The sequence below is a fragment of the Drosophila santomea genome, chromosome 2R (assembly GCF_016746245.2).
Source record: "Drosophila santomea strain STO CAGO 1482 chromosome 2R, Prin_Dsan_1.1, whole genome shotgun sequence".
Lineage (NCBI taxonomy): Eukaryota > Metazoa > Arthropoda > Insecta > Diptera > Drosophilidae > Drosophila > Drosophila santomea.
Window position 1 is genome coordinate 18,499,782 of NC_053017.2, and position 19,976 is coordinate 18,519,757.

General features: G+C 40.2%; 1 protein-coding gene across 4 annotated transcripts in view; it reads left to right on the plus strand.

Annotated features, from left to right (window-relative positions):
* LOC120447022 (SH3 and multiple ankyrin repeat domains protein 1) overlaps window positions 1-19,976 on the plus strand; it is a 64,245-nt gene that overhangs the window by 9,231 nt on the left and 35,038 nt on the right. For all 4 annotated transcript variants that reach the window (XM_039628342.2, XM_039628344.2, XM_039628343.2 and 1 more), the window contains exon 2: window positions 17,330-17,418. The gene's annotated coding sequence lies outside the window, so the exon portion shown is untranslated. The remainder of the gene's footprint in view (window positions 1-17,329; window positions 17,419-19,976) is intronic.

Here is a 19,976-nt window from a genome sequence, read left to right on the forward strand (position 1 = left end):
AAATAGAGATACATATACAGATACAGATAGAAACGCACATATTTCCACATTTAAATGCAAATCACGTCGATGGTCCGGGCTTTTGTTGTAGCTGGAGTTTGTGTGTGCTCATAGCCTTGGCAATTTGAGCGAACGTATATGGCCAACAACAAGATGTGCACATTAAGATACAAGATACATAAACACATTTGCCCTGTATCCATGTGGGAGTCTTTTAGCGTGTTAGTTGTTCTGGCATTTCCTTTTTTTCTTCTTTTTTTTTTCTCGTGTGAGAGGAAAAAAAAAAAAAAGTTTGTTATGTGACTGAAAAAGATTTTTTTATGAGGACAAGGCGTGGTTGTGCTGTGTGAACAACATCCTGTTGTGAAAAAATACCTTTTAAATCCTATCTTTATGGATCTAGAAATAAAAACGAATGGTAAACAACTAAAATAAAAGAGGTGTTAGAAAAATACTTATACAATATGATGCTTGATAGCAATTTGCTTTGCAATTATACTTCGATTTCCTTACAGAAGGAAGTCACGTTTTTATATTTTTCCCATTTAAAATGATTTAATTTATATATCTAATTTAACATAAGCAACACAAGCACCTTGCAAGACAAGATGTTAGAATGTTAATAATTATTCATAGGTCTTTAAACTTTAATTGCAACCAATAAAATCATTCATATTCGTATCAGTTACAAATTTTACGACCCATTTATGAGCACATTTTGGCTCCTTTATCGGACTTCAGTTAATCGCAATTATGGGCTTTTACCAAAAATTTATAAATACCCGCGTCAACAATTTTTAAAGAACGCAAAAGAGTGAGGCAAGATTTTCTAATCGTCGCAATAAGGAAGACAAAACCCCAAGATTCTTTGCACGACAAGTGGCACATCAAACAAAAGCGCCAAAAATGAATGAATAGTATAAAAAGTAGAAGGGAGAGGAGGGCAAACAAAAACGAAACGAAAACGTAGATCAAATATTTGCCAAGCGGTTTTGTGTTATAAAAAGTACCAACAGCACAGAACAGAACATAACAGGCATACATTCATGAATACAAGCGAGTGTTGTATTCATGTAAATTCTCTACCTACGAATTGAAAATCACTGATATTAATTATGGCTCTACGGTTCACTCTGTGGCTCTTGTTTCTCTCGTTTTGAAATTAACAAACCTATAATTCCAACGTACTGAAATGTAAACTGAGAAACAAAACAAACAAAGCCCAAACCAGCTTTATACGTTTAAGGTACTTACAAACACGTAATAGGAGAAGCTTTGAAGCCTGGAAATTAGTTAGAAGTGTCGGGTTTTGAGTTGGGAAAAACGTTGTTTACTTATAAATGAAATGAATTCAAATCAACATACCCCATAAAATGCCCCTGACATGTGGCCAAAACAGCATCGAAACTTCAATCCCAAGCTGTGTGTATATTTTGGCCAGATTGGACCCACATGGCCAGCTAGCTGTCAGTCCAACTTTTGGCCATTTATCGATTTTTGTGGGTGTCCAAGTTGCGCTTTTTACGGTTTTGGTGAGTTGCCAAATCAAAATAATGTCGACAATTAATTTTTCATAAATAATTATGAAATAAGTTTTGGGAAACATTGATTGACAAACGATGGAACACTTGATGGATGTTTTGTTTGCTGGTTGACATGAACGATGCTTTTGAAGGAGTGCCGTATCATTTCGGTTGGGAAATCGAACTTTAATCATAACAATTAACACGAAAAATGTGTTAGCCACGAAACAGGCTGCTTGGTCAACTTTCCTAAAGGTCGGTAACCGGTTTTTTTTTTTTGGTAGTAGAGGTGCTAGTGGTTTTTTCCCCACAACTGCCTAACGAATTTCAAGAGTCTTGAGTCTGGGCCAACATTCTTGGTAAGCCTTTCTCTTCCTCTTTTTTCTGTACATTTCGCTGGGGGGAACGCATTATAAAACCGCTTTTAGCTTAGCGCCAACGTTACGTGTCCGTTAGCACTCAATAATCATTTTCTTGGGCGGCAAGTGCTTCGATTCCGGCCAAAAGAGTCAATTCAATTTTCGGCAAAAGAAAGTTGAATGAACCGCAAGAAGGTCGTTCGTAATGCACTCAAATTTTATTCACAATCACATCAGTACAAAGTTTGTACAAATTAATTGAATCAATGTCAATCAGTGGAGCTTGGAATTGCTTTTTGCGTTCAATCAAGATTAATGTTTGGGAATTCGCTTTTTGGTTTAATAATTTATGTGGGAATTTCGCCTGGTCGAGGCTGTGTTTGAGAAATCAGTTTGGTTAAATGCACAATCTGGCCACGATTTATTAAAATATTTTGTTTGACTATTTTCAGCATTTGCGGAATTTTGGCTTTTTGCATTGTGTTCAACGAGCATATTTTATTTTAGTTAAATCAAATTAATGTGAGTTTTAGCTTGTGAGCTTCACACTACTTTCTAAATAAAACTATTTCATTTCATTTTAAACCATTTTAATTGGTATTTACCCACCGGAATCCATTTCTTTCATAGATATCTGAGCTTTAGCTTTTTATTTTATATCTGCGTTTTCCCCACTTTGAATATATTTCAGGACAAATCTCACGCTGCTCAATCTGAGATGTGATGAATTTCCCTGGTTTTTCTCTTTCAACTTTTTTTATTGAATTCATTCCTAACCCGTATCCACCTTTTTCAGTTTTTTTCTCTTTGCCACCTGTCACTCTCGAATTCTGTTTTTGTGCATTTCTTGTTTATTTCTTATGGCTTATTTGCATACCGTGCACATTTCGTTGGCTCGACCAAGTTTTTCCTGCTTTTGCATTCGAATTTCAGAGCCACAAAAAAAAAACGAACATCTTATGTGTATACTCTGCCCGATGGGAATTATAAGTTTAAACGAGCGGAATGATAAGCCGAAAACTTAACATCGAAGGAGAGATATCGAGACTTCAAGCAAACTTCAAACTTTAGGGCATCTTGGATTCGCTGAGCTTGTTTTTCTGCTGCTTTTTGTTCGGCTGCTTTTGTTGCACAGCTTTTGATGGCTCAGCATTTACATTTCATTTTGAATTGGAATTCATTTTAGTATTTTATTTATTTTCTTGTCGTATTTCCCCTTTGTGTTTGATTTATTTTCAAACTGCGCTTTTCATAAGCCAACAAACAAGTCGCTGATTGGCGGCCCTGAAAAACTAAAAAAAAAACGGAAGGAGGATGCGGCGGTTGGGGCCCTTTGAAGTGTTTGTTGTTTATCATCTTCAGGGTTGCGATAAGGATTATTGTATGTTTCACTAACAATTAGTTCATTGGAATCCTAATTGAATGCACTGATGCATTATTTATTGCTTACTAATTTATTCCAACCGAATTTGGATGTGATGCGAGCTCAAACACCATCTCTACGCCAAACTGCAAGTTTGCAAATTAATTAAATTGAATTTACTGGAGTTGCTTGTAATTATGTTAATTAGGCAAAATTCACAGCGCACATAATATATTCGCATGTGTGTGCGTGGCTTTCAGTTTAAATGACAGCTCAGATACAAGTATAAAAGTTCAGTCGTCAACTTTGAAAAGTTGCTGCGAAACGCAGGGGAATAAGCCCTGTTGAAAATAATTATACACATGGTGGAAATGCCTGGCTCTAGAACGGCGATCCCTCCGAGGTTCTTCACGTTAAATGAGAAAAATCCGAGGAGATAAATGTGGAAAATAATAAATGGTATTTGGGGCGGGGTGGCCAACATCCGGAGGCCCTTAACCTTTTGATGTGCACGCGGGGCCAAGTAAACGATTCACTATTGCATTGTTTTCTCACAGGTTCTTGAGAAAGTGTTCCTCTTTAATATCTAAAATTGAATGTAGGTGAAACAAATGGCCTCCGGCATCAATAACCAAATGAGTTTCCGTGCTCCATTAATCACTTTTATTGCTTACAAATTTTCTGAGATTTTCGAAAGGTTGAAAGTATAAATAATTAAGTAATTTCTTTTCTTACATCGTAATTCTTAGAAGCCCTAATGCTAAATCTTACTTAGAAGTTATTGATTCAAACCGAGGTTATCAAATTATTGCCCAAGTAAAACCTTATCAAAGACAAAGAAGTAACTTACTAAAAGTTCCAGATGCCTTTTTCACCTTTTTAAGCCTCCTTTAATTTTATGTGCAAACCAATCAGCATCATAAAACTCGCAAGATGTATCACCTTAATAATTGTCTGAGGCAAAAGGCAACATTTTGCAATTAACACGCCGCATGCTTGTTGAAACGCTTCACTTTGGCCGGGACGCCTGTGGCGGGATGCAGATATTCCGATTCAGATAGCCAGATAGCCAGATACTCAGATACACAGATACGGTTTACGGTCGCAGTTGCAGTTGCAGATACAGAAAATCTCTGCATGAATCTCCGCCGAGACATTGACTCCAATTGAGCATTGCGAAGCGGGCGGCAAAGTGGGGGCAACTCGCTCGAGTTAAGTCATGTGTGGGCTTCATTTACAACTCACTCAACTTTTGTTTTGGATGCTGCATGCTGCATGCTGGATGCTAGATGCTGGCTGCTGCAGGGAATTGGAACTGGGCATGGATTGGGGACTGGGCTGGGGATTGGGCATGGTTTTGGAACTGGAACTGGAGTTTCGCCCACGAAGTGCAGAGCGTGGCGAACCGCTTCTCCTCTTCTACTGCGCTGAAGTGCTCTGAAGTGTCGACATGGAGTCTGACAATTGCAAAAGTTGTTTATGACTGAAAGAAAAAAAAATGTATTAAATGTACGAGTGTTTTTTAAGCATTGGTGTTGTGGCTCTGACATAAAGCGATAGCTTGTGCGTCCGAACACTCTTGATTGCACTTTATATGCATATTGAAGCATGCTCACTGGCCAGCCCACTGCATTTGATCCTCAAGTTCAGCGATAAGGTTGCTCAACTATGTGCTCAACTAATTTCCACGCAAACATAAACACCGACATCAAACCGAACTTGCTGCTCAAAGGGCCTGAGCAGCTAAATATTATTTATATAAATTAGCGCAGCAAGCAAGATGCTGCTGCTGCTGCTGCTGCTGATGATGCCGATGCCGATGTTGATGTTGATGCTACATTTCGCCCCTGGCAAAGTGGAGTGAAATAAGGCGAAGTAAAGCAGAGCAAACGATGCAATTTTATGCGCAGACGCCTAAATTGAAAGCGACGCGTAGCGGACGCAGCAGCACTCAACGAGGCGTTCTATATTTACACTGAGAGAAATGTAAGCAAACCTAATTGGGGAGCAGATGCTACAAAGTTGGCTACTTCTTAAACTTAAAACGTCTGGGAATAGCGTCATAGAGGTTAGACATTAAAATCCAAATAAGCAAGACTTTACTAATCTTCAAAAATAATAAAGTAATAATATAATATTGAAAATTTTATAACATTACTGGCTTCAGAATATATCTTTCGGTGCAAAGTCAGCGAAGGCTCCGCAGTTTGAGAGCAACTGTGCGTGCTCTTTCACTTCGCTGCATCCCCCCCACCCCACCCCACTTTCGGGGCAGCCTCTAGGGTCATTAACATGCCCGGCAGGAAAAAAGCAGAAAAACCAAACAGGAGAGGCAAAGAGGCACAGAATGAAAAGTAGACGAGACAAAGCCAAATCCAGATGTGGGGGAAATGAGGGGAAAAAGTTGGAGTCGGAGCCGCAAAAGAGAATGCAACCAGAAAATAGAAAAAAAAAGCAAGCGACGCGACCCTGGAGCAACAAAGCGCGTCTGCATTTGTGGGTGGTGCTGCTGGTGTCAGTGGTGTGCGGTGGGGAGTTGGTGGTGCGGTGCAGTGGTGCAGCGGTGGTGCCAATGGTGGTTGTCGGATCCCTTTGGGGGCCCAAGGTGCCGGGAGTTTGCCTACGCCTATTTTCCAACTGTTTGTTGTACGTGCCGCTTCTCTTATTGCCAGTCGGCGGTTAAAAAAAGGGGTACAAATGTGGAGATATATTCCTGGAAGTGTGTGTAAAGCAAGGGGAGATCCTGCTGTAGAAGGAAGGCAACTAAAGGGGTTGGCAATTAAAACTAAAATTAGAATCAGTGGAGTTTCAAAGCAAAATTATATTGATTAGTTGCCAGCATTGAATAACATTTTTTAGAATGTATATCAACTTAAGATCTTTACAAACAATTTGTTATGGCAATATATCACGTTTTTCAGAAAATGGGTAACAATAAAAAATAATAAAAGGAAAAAGAAATAATTTCAATACAAAATTAAATATCTGTGAAACTGTCTGTTTGTTTGGCTATACTGATATAATAATATTAACACAAAACCCTTCAAAGAAAATTATAGTTTTTACAACGTCTCACAATACAAATTTTGAATTATTCAACAGTTTAAAACTTTGTTTATTTGGCCACATACCTAATTACAGCGCAACTGAGTTATCCATTTGCAAAACTTGTTCACTAATCGTTTCTGTCTTTCCGTTTCTCTTTGCAGGTAATTAAATGGTAATTTTTCATCGATTTCATGGCATATTTAGCGAAGTAAGCCAGCTAGCAGCTCGGATGATGGCTCATAATCGACTCGACTTGACTGGAAATGCGGCTAAGGCAAATAAGGCTCATTAATTTATGCCAAAGACAACAGAAATCTGCTCCTTTGTTTGCAAATTTTCGTTGAGTTCTGGGTTCGGCGAAACATGAGAACGCACATTGTTAGGATAAGGTTTATAAATAGTTATGACTGCCCAAGTGCCCAAGTGAATGAACTTTGCTGTTGTGTTCGCTATTGTGTTACTTTTACTTGGCCCGACACTTTCGCAGGCGAGCGAAAGAAACACATTTCCTGTTCCTAATACTCGGCTGACATGCAACAATTTTCAACCTTTTCATTTAGGCCCCAACAGAATGGAGAGAGAACTATTAAGTCCGATTGCCAACTTTCACTGATAATGCCAGCAATTATGTATTGCTCCAGTTAATGGCATCACTCTTTTTATCCACATCATCTTTCGTTGTAATGACATAATTATGTTGGCTTTTCAGGGGTCATTCTAGGGGGTCAAACACGTGGCTACCTCGTCATCCTTCAATTAGCAGTCAGTGTGAAAGGTGACACGAGCGTGTTAAGTTCTCTGGTAAACGCTGGAAAAGAACCCATCTGCAGACCCTTTGATTTCAGTCCAGAATTAGCATTTCCCCCGGCTTGAGAAACAATCTTCAGCACAAACAATGAAGACGAATTTGTACAGTTTCTGCTTGGCTGATTCCGGCCAACAGATCCCACCGAAAAACCAGCCACTCAACAAGGGTCTAATGGCTTTTAAAAGTGACCAAAATTTGGCATGTGCCCCGCGTAAACTGGCTAAATTAAAAGCGGACGCTTGGCTAAGAGGTGGGCCAACTCAAATTGGGCAAACATTGTGGAATGGAATAGTACGAGTATTGAGGCTTTTGGGGCATGTCGAAGAATACATTAGCCGAAAATCAAGTACTTACCATTGACGATGGGGAAAAGTTTTACATAAAAGATAAAAGCATTAACACTTTGGTTTTTACGGTAAAGAGTTGATTTAGGGTATTTTATAATAAGATAAACAGACAAGCACACAGAAATGTAAGTAAATAGGAGGAATTATAGCAGGAATAAATAAAAAAGTATACAAAATTTACATATCCCCTGAAATAAAAATATATACAAATTAATTGCTGATTTGAAATGTATTAATTATATATTTTTGTAGGTTTTTTAACTGTATTCATTATTGCATTGTTATTTATACATGCACACACATCACATTTGAATAAATTGGCATATATTCATTTATTGGAAAACTTATAATTAACTCAGTACAAATATAAAGCATTTTCATCCAATTATGTTTGCTGCTTGAATTGTTTAATTAATTGCACATTTCATATCGAATTTAAGTTTCAGACTCCTAATTTATTACCCATCATTTGCCATAACCAGTTTAAAATCGAAACCTTATCTAAACGTGAGTTATTTATGTTAATAGATATTATCTTAGCTCGTATCAGTTTTAGTTTTAATCGATTTTATTAGTCCACAGCTAAATGCTATGATTGTCAAACAAAAGAACCTGCTCAGAATTATAATTAACCCGATATTGGCCATTAAACAAAATGACTTATTCCCAAGCTTCCATTTGCACTAAAAGCCTAAAATGTGGAAACCACTTTGAACCAGTTTTCAATTGAGTGCAAATAAAAGTAAAATTATTGACAAAAGCTGAAAGTGAGCTCAGTTTTGCTGATGTCAACAAAACAGCTACTTAGGCTACTTTTTGTTCTTTGTTCACTCGGAGCGTTCAACGATCGCTTAGTTAACTCCCAGCCCTATTCACGGTGCACTGATTTATGAATTCGAGTCGAAAACGATGCGATCTCGAACTCTTTTGTCGCCGGCATTTTTGGCACTAATTTGACAAGGTCGTCGTCTCACTGGGCTTTTGTAGTCTTGGCTTGAAGAAATCACGACCCAAACACGTTCGAAGTGATTTGGACTGGCCCCTTTTTTCTTTTTTCTGTTTTTTTATTTTTTGTATTTTGTTTATTTTGCATTTTGAGTGGTCCAAGTCGTCAGCTCATTTCGCAGATATTTGCATAAACATTTGACGGCGGGGTGGGGTGCGAAATAGCTGCCGTGAAATGTTGTCATTCATATTAATTTAGTGGGTCACCCGGCGGTGGTGACCCCGATCGTGCGGATTTCCTGTTAGAAAGGCTCTGACTGGCCTGACTAATAATTCCCCCCTAATAAATCGCATCTCTTTTAAGTGGTTAATGAATAGTCAAATTTGGCTTCGTGACTGCAGATGGCAGACAATTAACCCTAGAGCACCGAGCTATCCCCACTCACCCACCTGCTGTGACCAGCAGTTCGCTTTTGAACTTTCATTCCTTTTGGATTATGCAAGTGGATTGGATGCCAGTGTGGTAGGATGCGAATGGGGATGGGGATGGTGGGTGAGGATGATGAGGATTTCTGCCCAGATAAGAGCTGGCGAAGGCAGAGCTAATTAAATTATAAGCCAAGTCTGACTCTGACCCAAGATGAGCTGTGCCAGGGAATGGGGTCACCAGAAGGTGGCCCCACCCCCCCATTTTCCGTTGAGAGTGGTTAAATAATATCCAAATGGATGCTTTCGGTGTTTGCCGTTCGTGTTGCTGGTGTTGATTTGGCCATAAATTTTGTATGCCTTTGACGCCGAAATCGACGACCACAGCCGAAAAACATTCACGGAGAGATGAGGTAATGCAGCAAATAACTCTTGAGTTACAGTGGGATTAAATTGAACAGTCCACCCGAAAAGCCAAATCAACTTGAACTATTTTTACGGCTTTGTATGCTACCGCCACTTTCGCGGCTTATATATCGATATTTAATATGACCTAAATGCTTTTTTCATGGTCTTTGCATCTTTTGAGGTTCAGTTTTATTACTTACCGCTTTTATATACTGAGTAATTTAATAAGTTATTGTCTGATCATTAGTATGAGTTATTTTTTTAACTATTAATAAAAGTTTTAAAAGACTACGAAATTATTCCAGTTTAAGGTGCTTTTTAACTGCTTTCGTGGCAAAGTTATAACTTAATTGTATATTCCAATATAAGCGCTAAACATTATTTGGCGGTCAAAACATTATTTTATTTTTATGGTTTTTGGAAGTTTAGTACGACAAATATGGGGTTTTGAACAAGAACTATTGTTAAGTACACTTTAACCTTTTGAGATGGCTTAACAAGTATTTAGTGTTTGCAACTTTTCAATATGTTTGAATGGCCCGCACAAGTCCATATATATAACAAACATAAAACTTGAAAACTAATGAGTTTCTTGGACTTTATGTGCCAGCTGTTTTGTGCTCATCATTAGGACAGCACACCCACTGTGCCACATGGAGCAATTGCCTGGACGCAAACATGAATTATGCGTAGACATCTCGCGGGTTGGTTAGTTCACCACCCACTCCTTTTTCCCCAAGCTTTTGGGCCTGTCATCGGGCGTTGTCAACGAAATGTTTGTGGCCCGAAGGCAACATGAGGCCAAGTGACGGCGGCATCATTTCAATTGCGTTTTATGGCCATAAATAAGCCCAACGGCGGCTGACAGATTTTTGTTGCCAGAGGGAACAGCATGGTTAACAAGGAAAATGGGAAAAGCTACGAGTGCATGCAGACGATTTGCTGGCAAGTCGTGATCGCACTTGACTACCAATTACCTGAGCCCATCAAATCGAATGGTGGTGGGTTCTACCGGCCAAGTTAATAATCTCATCAGCTGACGTTGCTGGTTGTGAGATCGAGCATCTTCTGCACTGGCCAATTTGCATAGGCAACAATGCTAAAATTCTAAATGGGCTGTAATGACGGCCGGCCAGGCAATTCAATTAATTAGCTCCACCAAGAGCGCTTAGTAATTCCCTTCATTTTCCTTCCCGCCTCCGTTGGTTTTTCTTGTTGCCACACGCGTGTGATGAACATTTCCGCCGTGGAAAGCGTCTGCTCCACTCAGTGTGTGGAGTGGAGTGGAGTGCTTACTATATGTGTGTGGTGCAATCAAAATTAATTAAGGCACAAAGAGCGGCAGCCAGATGCTTTGCATGGCTTTTCCTCCGACCTGCCACTTTTTATTGCCTTTTACCGCAACGCTGCAACGCTGCACCAATTTCCATTGCACCTGCAGAGCAGCCACATTGCCGATGACGTTGTCTTTGCTTTTCTACTTCATCTCGACGAGGTTTTTTTTCTGTTGCACTGCGGCAGGAACAGTGCCACCAGCGAATGTGCATAATTAGAAGTGGTTACAATTCCATGTGATCGCAGAATCAGTTAGCTGCATCGTTTGCTTGTCCAGCAATCAGCTGGAAAACTGGCAACAGTCAATCAGAGGCGCTTTTCTCGTGGAAAACTGCAGCTGCGGCTCATCCAGTTGAGGGTGCATAAATTAATTAGACACGATTGCCTGTCATTGATGGTCCTTTATGGATAGAAAAATTACTGGATTTCATATATTGTTCCCCTAGGATAAATCGCTAGAACTCTATGTGTATTGCTACCCGCAATGAACCGATAAAAGCTGCTTACAAAAAGTGCAGCATGAGAACTCCTTCAAATATACCAAAAAGCAATTAAAATTATAGAACAACTACTATTTTATTTGTGGTAAATAATTTTAAGGAATATAGTTTTTACATATGTAACTGTTAAATATGCCTGCTTTTTATTTACCAATCGGTTCTTGTATTTCACACAGTCGTCTGGAGTTCCTTTCTACTTTGAATGGCGAAATTTCACAATTTATTTAGCCATGATGGGGAACATAAAATCTTAATTGCATTAATAAGCAAATGACTTCACGGGGTGCTTCACGGGTTCCTCAGAGAACTTTCCCAGCACAATTCCCAGCGAGAAGGGAATATGAAACGAGGGACGTGTCAGCAGATGCATCCTCGCCGGCAAAGTGAAATGCATAATGAGCATAATGTTGGCGCTGCACGACGCAGATTTGGTTGCAGATACAACTGGCAGAAAGTAGATAGCAGATACGGATGATAATGATTATGTCGAGCCGCAGAGACGACACCCGTGCAGCACAAGTGACTGAGAACAGACGGGGAGAAATTTGAGAAATGTGAGCAGTAATTAAATGCAAAACTCGAAGCTCGAAGCTTGAAGCGCAAGAAGGAGAACAGCGAGCGACAACGTCAACGATCCAAGATAATGCATAATTGCAGAAGACAAAAGGAAATGCCAGCGACTCATGAGCCGAGTTGCAGTTGCAGTTGCAGTTGCAGAGTAGCATGCAAAATATGAGAAGAATATCTAATGCCGTCCCACCGCATTCTCCATATAGTCGCAAAATGCTAGAATGGTTGTAGTCCGCCAACTGCCACATCCACATCCAGATCCACATCCATCCTTTGCTGGCTCAAAACGGCGTTCAAATTAATGGCCAAGTTTCACATGGGGCAGAAAGAAGCTTAGATGCCAACACAATTGCCAATGGAAATTGCAGTCATCTCACATGTGCGGCACTGTGAGTGTGTAAGTGAGTGAGTGTGGATCTGTGAGTGTGTCTTCGTTTGTTTGCGAAAGTTGAGTACAAGATACAAGTGGTTAGATACAAACTAGAACAGCAACTGTTTGGGTACGATGCTGACTTGTGTTTACCAGTCACGATTGAGAAATACCCTCAATTTTATAGCTACCAACAAACTTTTATTACGATACTATATTTTATAATATTTATAGCTCGAAAAGAGCAGTTTCTCAACCACATTTATTATCTGTGCAAATATTTTGGACTATTAGTTTTATATGCAGATATGGAAAATATATTTGTTTTTTTATAAACGACTGTGTTTTCAACCCATTGGTTATGCCAATCATACCCCTTTATAGAGCATCAACAAGAATAAGTTCTTGTAACGAAGATGAGTTGGAAAGAGTGACTTGCGGGCTTCATTTTCGTTCGTGCTAGAACACGGACTCGCAACACGGGGGCAAAAAACAGAAGTTGCCACTGGGAAGTTAACTCCATGTCATTCAGCAGCCAACGTAGGAATGTTCAAACAACATTCAATCAGAAATCGGCAAGAACAAGGCGGAGCAGATACCGCTGAATACACGTTCACAGATCGAGATAATAAATTTACTGCCATTCTGCTTCGTAATCTATAAGGTTTGGTTCGCCCTAAACAGCAGATACTTCCACTTATTTCACTTTCTAGGCACTGCCACTGGCAAAAACTACTATTCTTTTGGCCAAAACGCCTGCTGGTGGTCTCTGCTTTTTGTTTGGCTGCCGTGGGATGCAGTCAGTATGAAAGCAGAAAGCAAGAAACTTTATTTGGGTTAGCGATTGTTTAAAAATGCATAAGGATGTGAAACTTGGAGTAGCTGAAAGGGAACACAAGCCCGCAGGAGTTTGGCCAGAGGAGCTACAAAGACCCGATGGCAAAAAGGGGGATCTGAGGGGGCTCTAGCAGCAAATGGAGCTAAAATTGCGGTGCAGAGAAAGAAATCTTTAATTCCGATTATTAATTATCCAATGAAATGTACACAGAATAAAACGTTCTTTTATAAAGTAGGTGGTGTTAGTTTTAAAGGGTTGTTCTTTCAAAATAATTCATAATACCTAAAATCAGTGCTAAGACAGTTAAATTTCCTTGCTGTGCAGTAATGTATATCTTCGCCACAAAATGGGTAAATCCAAGGAGCTGGCTTGAAAAGCTGTACGAAAACCCCAGCACAAGAAGTTGGCACACTTGCAATTTCAGTTAAATTTGTTTTAGCAGGTGTAGGGATTTTGGCACATAAACTTTGGCCCCATAAAGCAGCACTGGCTTGAATTTAATATGCAAATCAAGCGACGAGATTTGCGTTATTTAAATCAACTGAACCGCTCACCCACTCACTTGGCATTCACTGGCAAAAGTTTTGAAATTAAAAAATTATGGCTGGCCAAGTTAATGGCTTTCTCGGTCAGAAGGAAAACAAAAATGAACGGCAGGTGGGTGCAGTTTTGCAATTTGAAAGAAGAGTGGGCGAAAGTGGTTCAAGTGGTTTTGTGATTGCGCATGTAAATGCAATTTCATTAAATTGAATATTTATCGGTTGTCATTGAGCAAATTGCAGGTAAATTGAGGTTTATCTTAATACTTCCACACCACTGACAAATAATAGTAATGTGTGTGTGCAGTTATTCCGCCAAGATAATGAACGGAAATCATCATTAGCGCCGCTCAGGGTTATAAACATTGTATTCTAAATCTTAAAATGTTTATACATTTATGTATATTGCTTCTCTGCGACAAATTGTTAACTATTTTTGTGACTTCTAAGTATAATGCTCAATGAAAAGAACCGCTAGAGCCGGTTTCCAGGGAATTCTCGCCGCACAGAAGCCGTTTGATGAGCATAAATCTTGATATCGGAACATTATTAACGTCAATTAATTCTAACCGTTCGAAGCGAAGGCCATCCATTAGGAGCTGGTACGTGGATTTCGAGGGGTTCAGGGAAAACTCACCTGGGTTGGATGGTTGGATGGACGAATGGATGGATGGGTAGCTGGCATTTCTCCGGAGACCCTCAACCTGTTTTGGTTTTTTGTATTTACTCGCCCGCTTTTTTGTAATCGATACAAGTGGCTCTTCGCTCTGCGGTATTTGTACACATTTTCTGTATTTTCCTGGTGGCCCGCTGTTTTCCCTCTTTTTCACGTTGTCGTCCCGCCTCACGATTTCCCAAATCCGATTATTATCAAGTCTCACGTGAGTGCACGCTTTGTTGCCGCTGCTGCTGTTGCTGCTTAGTTTTATTTTTACCTCTTCTCTCGAGTATTGTGCCTTTTACAGTTGCCTTCTGTGCTTCCTTGGAAAATTGCTTTGAACTTGAAAATTTCCCACGTGACGCGGTCAGAATCAATCTCTGCTTACGGCTTTTCTTTTGCCCTCTGTTCGTGTCACATGTGCAATGCAACACCACCCCTTGCGAATTTTCCGCAAGAGTTTTCCCTGCACGGAAGGCAGCTGCACTTTGCATGTCATTCGGCTAACGGTGCCGTCTTTTCCCCGCTTTTCCCGCATTTCCCCCGTTCGTTTCTTGGCTTGGGTCTCTTGCATGGCTTTTGGTTGCATTTGTGGCAAGTGTCGATTGAATTTAATTGGATGGTTTTTTCGTGCATTTCATATCTTTCGCGGTGCTAAAAGGCACACTTTGAATTTTTAAATTCGTGTCCAATTTCTTTTATTGCTTTGTAATTTTTGTGGGAATTTTCGTTGGTTGCGAATTGGAGCTAAATGTAAAAATCGCTGGTGGAGTGCAAAAAGAATTTATGCAGGTAATAAACGGCCGTGCAATTTGTTAGTAATTTTCCAAAATGCATTCCAACTATGACCAAAATTAGTATTTAAATTTTCCGTCTGGCCATAATTGTTAAGTTGTTTTTTTTTTTGCAGAATAAAACTTAATAAGTGTGCAGTAGCGTTCCGTAGTTTCCATTAGCACATTGGCCTCTGTGCACTTTCTGTACAACCCATTCGTGTCATTTGGCAGATCTTGGCTGTTCTCCAAGCCCATCCATTGCACGGTTTAGTGTGAGTCGGTAGGAAAACCAAAACAAAGTGATTTTCGTGGTAAACTCCCCACTTTTGGCCAAAAGACGAGGTACAGTGAGCACTGTGTGCTGCTGCTGATGGCACTTAACTTTGCGGGCACGTTCCGTCAGGGAGAAGTGCATAGTTCGCGAGTCGTAAACTAGCTTTTTTACGATTGCGGCTCAGAACGAGACTTGGCCAAGACCGGTGGCAATTAACTATAAGTTAACACTTGGCGGGGGGAGAGGGCGACAGTTCATAGATGTCAAGTTCAGGGTTATTTCAAGGGCTCGAGAATTACCTGTCAGAGTCCAAAGACAAAGTGAGTAATTAATTTGCAAACATCCTAATCCATCAAATCTTCTTTTTCCCCTTTTAAAAAATTCATGGGAGTTGCTCTGGGCTCTGAGCTCGGTGGGATTTTCCTTTTGATTTAATGAGTTTTTTATTGCCTGCTCTCATAGGATTGAATTCTTTGTGCAATCGGTTCAATGAGCTCTGGGCTAATTAATGGTTCATTAAATCCGCACTTTGATTACGGTTCCTTGGGCTGGCTTCAATTTAACAGTGTTTAATTGCGGTTCTAGATAATCGTTTTAGTTCAGCATGTGTACAATATTATGTGAAATTTGTAAGGCTACAAGTTTTTCTTACACTACTTTACTGCGATAGTGATTATAGTGACTTTTAATTACTACTTCATTGAAGTTTAAGTGCCTGCTATTTGAGTAAACACCGTTTGAAAAACCATTTGTAAGGCTTTGCATCATCCGCATCATAGGCCTACTACTGTGCTGTCATATGGTATTTGATGATGATGATGATGAAATCTAAGCGGCTTCGGTTTTAGAAAAACCCCAAATGCAAAAGGCTTCCACTGCCAACTCTCAACTCCCAAGTGGCTGCGTAATCAAATGCATGTAATTTGAGTTTAATGAGTGTCAAAGTTATTAAAAATCATTTGCTACGACCAGTTATGGTGGCTTTTTCAGACAACGGCTTTGGCTTTCGGCCAGTCAACGGGCCAGATTTTCGGTCCATGAAAGGCAGCAGCTAACCAGCTAACGCAAACATTACAAAATCGTTTCGAGACATTTTTGGGTTCGTCATCGGGCTTAATTACTGGCCAAACTCATTCTCCCGCCAACGATTCTGGTTAAATGAAATGTGTCAATAAATTCAAATGGCGGCATTCGAGCCCAGTCCAAAATTGAGTCATTAGAAGTAGGCCGCTAAACCGATGTGAGATCTTTTAATAAACTTGTTGATTTTGGTGTCCGAGACAGCAGCAACAAATATCAAAATAACAAACAATGATTACAGCCGACAGTGTGTGCCATAAGTTGTGCCACCAGTTTGCCGATACGCTGCGGAAAATCACACTTTAAAATTCTTGGAAAGCCAATTGTTTATATAACTTAATACACGATTGGAGTTGCTGGCTTTGATTTGTTTACTTACAGACATGCCAGCGTTTCCAACGAAATTAGGGGAATTTGTTATGGCTAACAAACTATGGAATTGTAGATTTTGCTGTCTTGATTCATACGTTTCGCAGTGGCTGCCAAACCCGATAATACATTTTAAATTCGCAATTGATATCCAAGTGTGCACCAAGTGACTTTTGGTTAATGGTTAATGGCTGGTGGGCAAACCATATACTTGGGCAGTCTAAAGCCTCGATTGCTGGGCTGCCTATATTGGTTGTCTTGGTCTGGGCTCGAAATTGGCAAATGCAATTTTTATGCTGTGGCGTGGGCGTTGCACACCCACTATCCCATCACTTTCCCCAGCCCCACTCACCGCCCTACTCTGATATTGATTTGATTGTGTGCGTCTGCTACTCTGGGCTGCTCACATGGCGTATGATTGATGGCTCTGCGGGCACGAAGGAGCTGCAAACGATGGAGTAATCCTGCCTGAGCTGCTGCTGCTGATGCTGCTGTTGCTGGATATATAAATTGCACTTATTGGGGGAATTGACAGAAAAAGTATATGCACGTTAAATATAAATTAATCAAGTGAAGATAAGTAGAGGTTAAAAGAGGAAAATAATCGAGATAAAAATGCGCCATAACCAGAGATCCACTGAAAATAAGACCTTGTAGAAAGAGTATTTAATATCCAGTTCTTTATGCCATTGTTTTCTTGTGATGAATATGGCGCTTGTATTATTTTTCAGTGTAAGAATATAAATAACTATTGCCCATTAATAACCAGTTTGTTTTAATTATTTAATTGCAGCCAGAGACACAGCCACCACATGTCTGGCCCTACAGTTTGAGCAGCACAGGGTTCTAAGCAACGCGTGGGCAGAAGAGAGAGAGAGAGGGGTAAGTTATGTGGCTCGTGTTACTCACAGCCAAACGCAAAACCCATAATTTGTTCCCCATTGAACGTATACGAGTATATCCTCTATCTTAGAGTCGTTACCTTCTTATGGCCGTGTTTCCATGTGTTCATGTGTCCATCTGTAGACTTGTCGGTTGTCGGTTGTCATTTGTTGTTTTGGTTTTCAGATTTGCACTGCATTCGGAAACCGGTCGAATCGGTTTTTGTGGTGATCACAGCATTTGCATAAAGTTTTGTTCTGTTTTTCTCTTTAATCGGTGTGTCAGTGTGATTTTTCTCCAACCGCCGGATTTTAATTTATTTCCATTGATTGCACATATACAACTTTTGACTTAATGGCTCGCTGACGTAACTCGAGCTGCTGAAATTAGCAAAATAGTCGTAATACTCACCTTTTGGATTTCTTCGACTCTCTGCAGGATTTGCAGCCAATTGTGAAATGCTGCGATTTAATTAATCGATCTGTAAGTTGAGTTAATTTACTATTGCACTTACAATTTGTTAAAAAGCGCTGATGGGCGTTATAGGTGATTTTAGTTGGTGTGTAGTGGGAAATGAACACCTGCTAAAGACACGTCAATCGAATTACTTTGTAGTTTTTTACTAGACGTTGGAACTTTTTCTCAACTTTATCATGGGACTAAAACATCTGAACTTTTGCCAAAAACTAGTTTGAAACTAGGAACAAACAATTTATATCAAATAAACGCCAAAATGTCAATGCTTTATTTGCGATTCTCCTCGATTCCCTGCGGATTTATCTGATTCAGTATCAACTTCTGCTTCTGCTTCTGTTTTCTGGTTCTGAACAGGAAGTCGATGGCTGGTGGTCACCTAGGTAAGTGGGTTCTGTGGTTTTTGGGTGCTTCGGTTTCAGTTGATTCGAAGGTAATTTGTTGCCGGTCCGTGGGCCTAGACAAAGGACTGATTGCTGGACTTGACTGACAGTTGGGGCAGCAAAGGGTTAAGGCAGTGGCCACACACATAGTTACGCCCAAACTCAAGTTCTGCCTAATTTTGCCTTTGTATTAGCCAATTGTGGTGGCTGTTCCTCGTTTCCTTCCTTGGTTTCTTTTTAGCTTGCGATTTTTATTTCAGCATCGGTTTGTTTGGCCAGCATAATGATGCCACTTGATTGAAATTGAACGTGACTGGAAAACAAGTTTCGGGGTTAAAGTTTTCTTCTTTAGCTTGCCTCTCTCGCTCTGCGGTCTTTCCTACCAATTCTACTGTTCGAATAAACAGAAAATAGCAAAATAAATTAGCCAGGCGATGCTTTCAGCCATGAACTTCTGTGACATGTTTTCCTGGCTCAACTTTATTAACCGACTGAGGACGAGGAGCCATGCGAAATTGCATTTAGTATTATTTAATTAAAGTTTTTCTCTCCATCGCCGGCGTTTTCTTCGTTCGGTTGTGGTCCGGGAGCCATTTTGTTGCATGCTTCCTAACAGAATTATGTGCGCATTTCCGTTTCCGGCACATGCAACAGTGCACCGCAGAAAATGGCGCTTTCGATTTATATCGGAAACAGTGGAGCAACCAAAAAATGTAGTGAAGTCTTATACTTATTTTAAAAGGAATATTAATTTTAAATTACCCAATTAAAATGGTTGCTAATAAAAAGCTGAGCAGAGGTCTAAACTCCTTTCTAATCTTTGGAAAAATGCGCTTTTCCCAATTTAAATTCCATTCTTTATTAAGTCCCATTTATTCCACTGTCCACAGCGCTGGTAGAAGATGGTGCAAGAATAATAGTTTGCCATTATTAAGTTTTGTGCGGGTGTATTTTGCATGCACTTTGTTGATGCCGCCGATGCTGCTTCTGATTTTGCTGCAGTTTGCTGCTGCCGTTGCCAAGGCAAATTATTTACGGCGCGCACAACAACAGAGTGTGCCACAATAAGTGGCATCGCAAGGATCTGGTCCTGGACTGCCACCCTTCTCTCGTCCGTAAGCCCAGTAAAAATCTCCACAAGATTGAGCGGCAAGCCATTGCAATGACAAAAGTAATTTGCTTTTAAAGCAGCACCGACTGCAGCATCGGGCGAAGGCAATTTAAATATGCATGGGCCATTACGCATAAGCGATGCAGTTTCTCCATACACGGGTATTTGTGCACAGAGGGAAAATTGCAGTATCAAAATAATCCTAGATGGGAGATGTCTCCATATGGATTATATAAAGTAAATCGGAATAGTTAAGTCCTTTGAAGTGCGTGGAAATAGTATCAATTGGAATGCGGAGTGCGGCGAAGTAGTATCAATTGAAATGCGAAATGTAAAAGAAGAAGCTGTCAAAGATGACTACTAGCTTTGCAGTGTACTTATGCATACTTGAGTGTGTCGTGTGTGCCACATGCAACTCCAGTCGCATTTAGTTGCGCATTCGAGCAAACCCAATGGGGCTCTCCACTGACCCACTAAAGTCGCCGGTTTGGTTCACGGACTCCAGGGACCTGATGCTGTAACTAATTCCGAGCGCAGGCCATTCGATGTGGCATATTTAAAACTTAATTTACATGGCTGTCCTCTGCCCG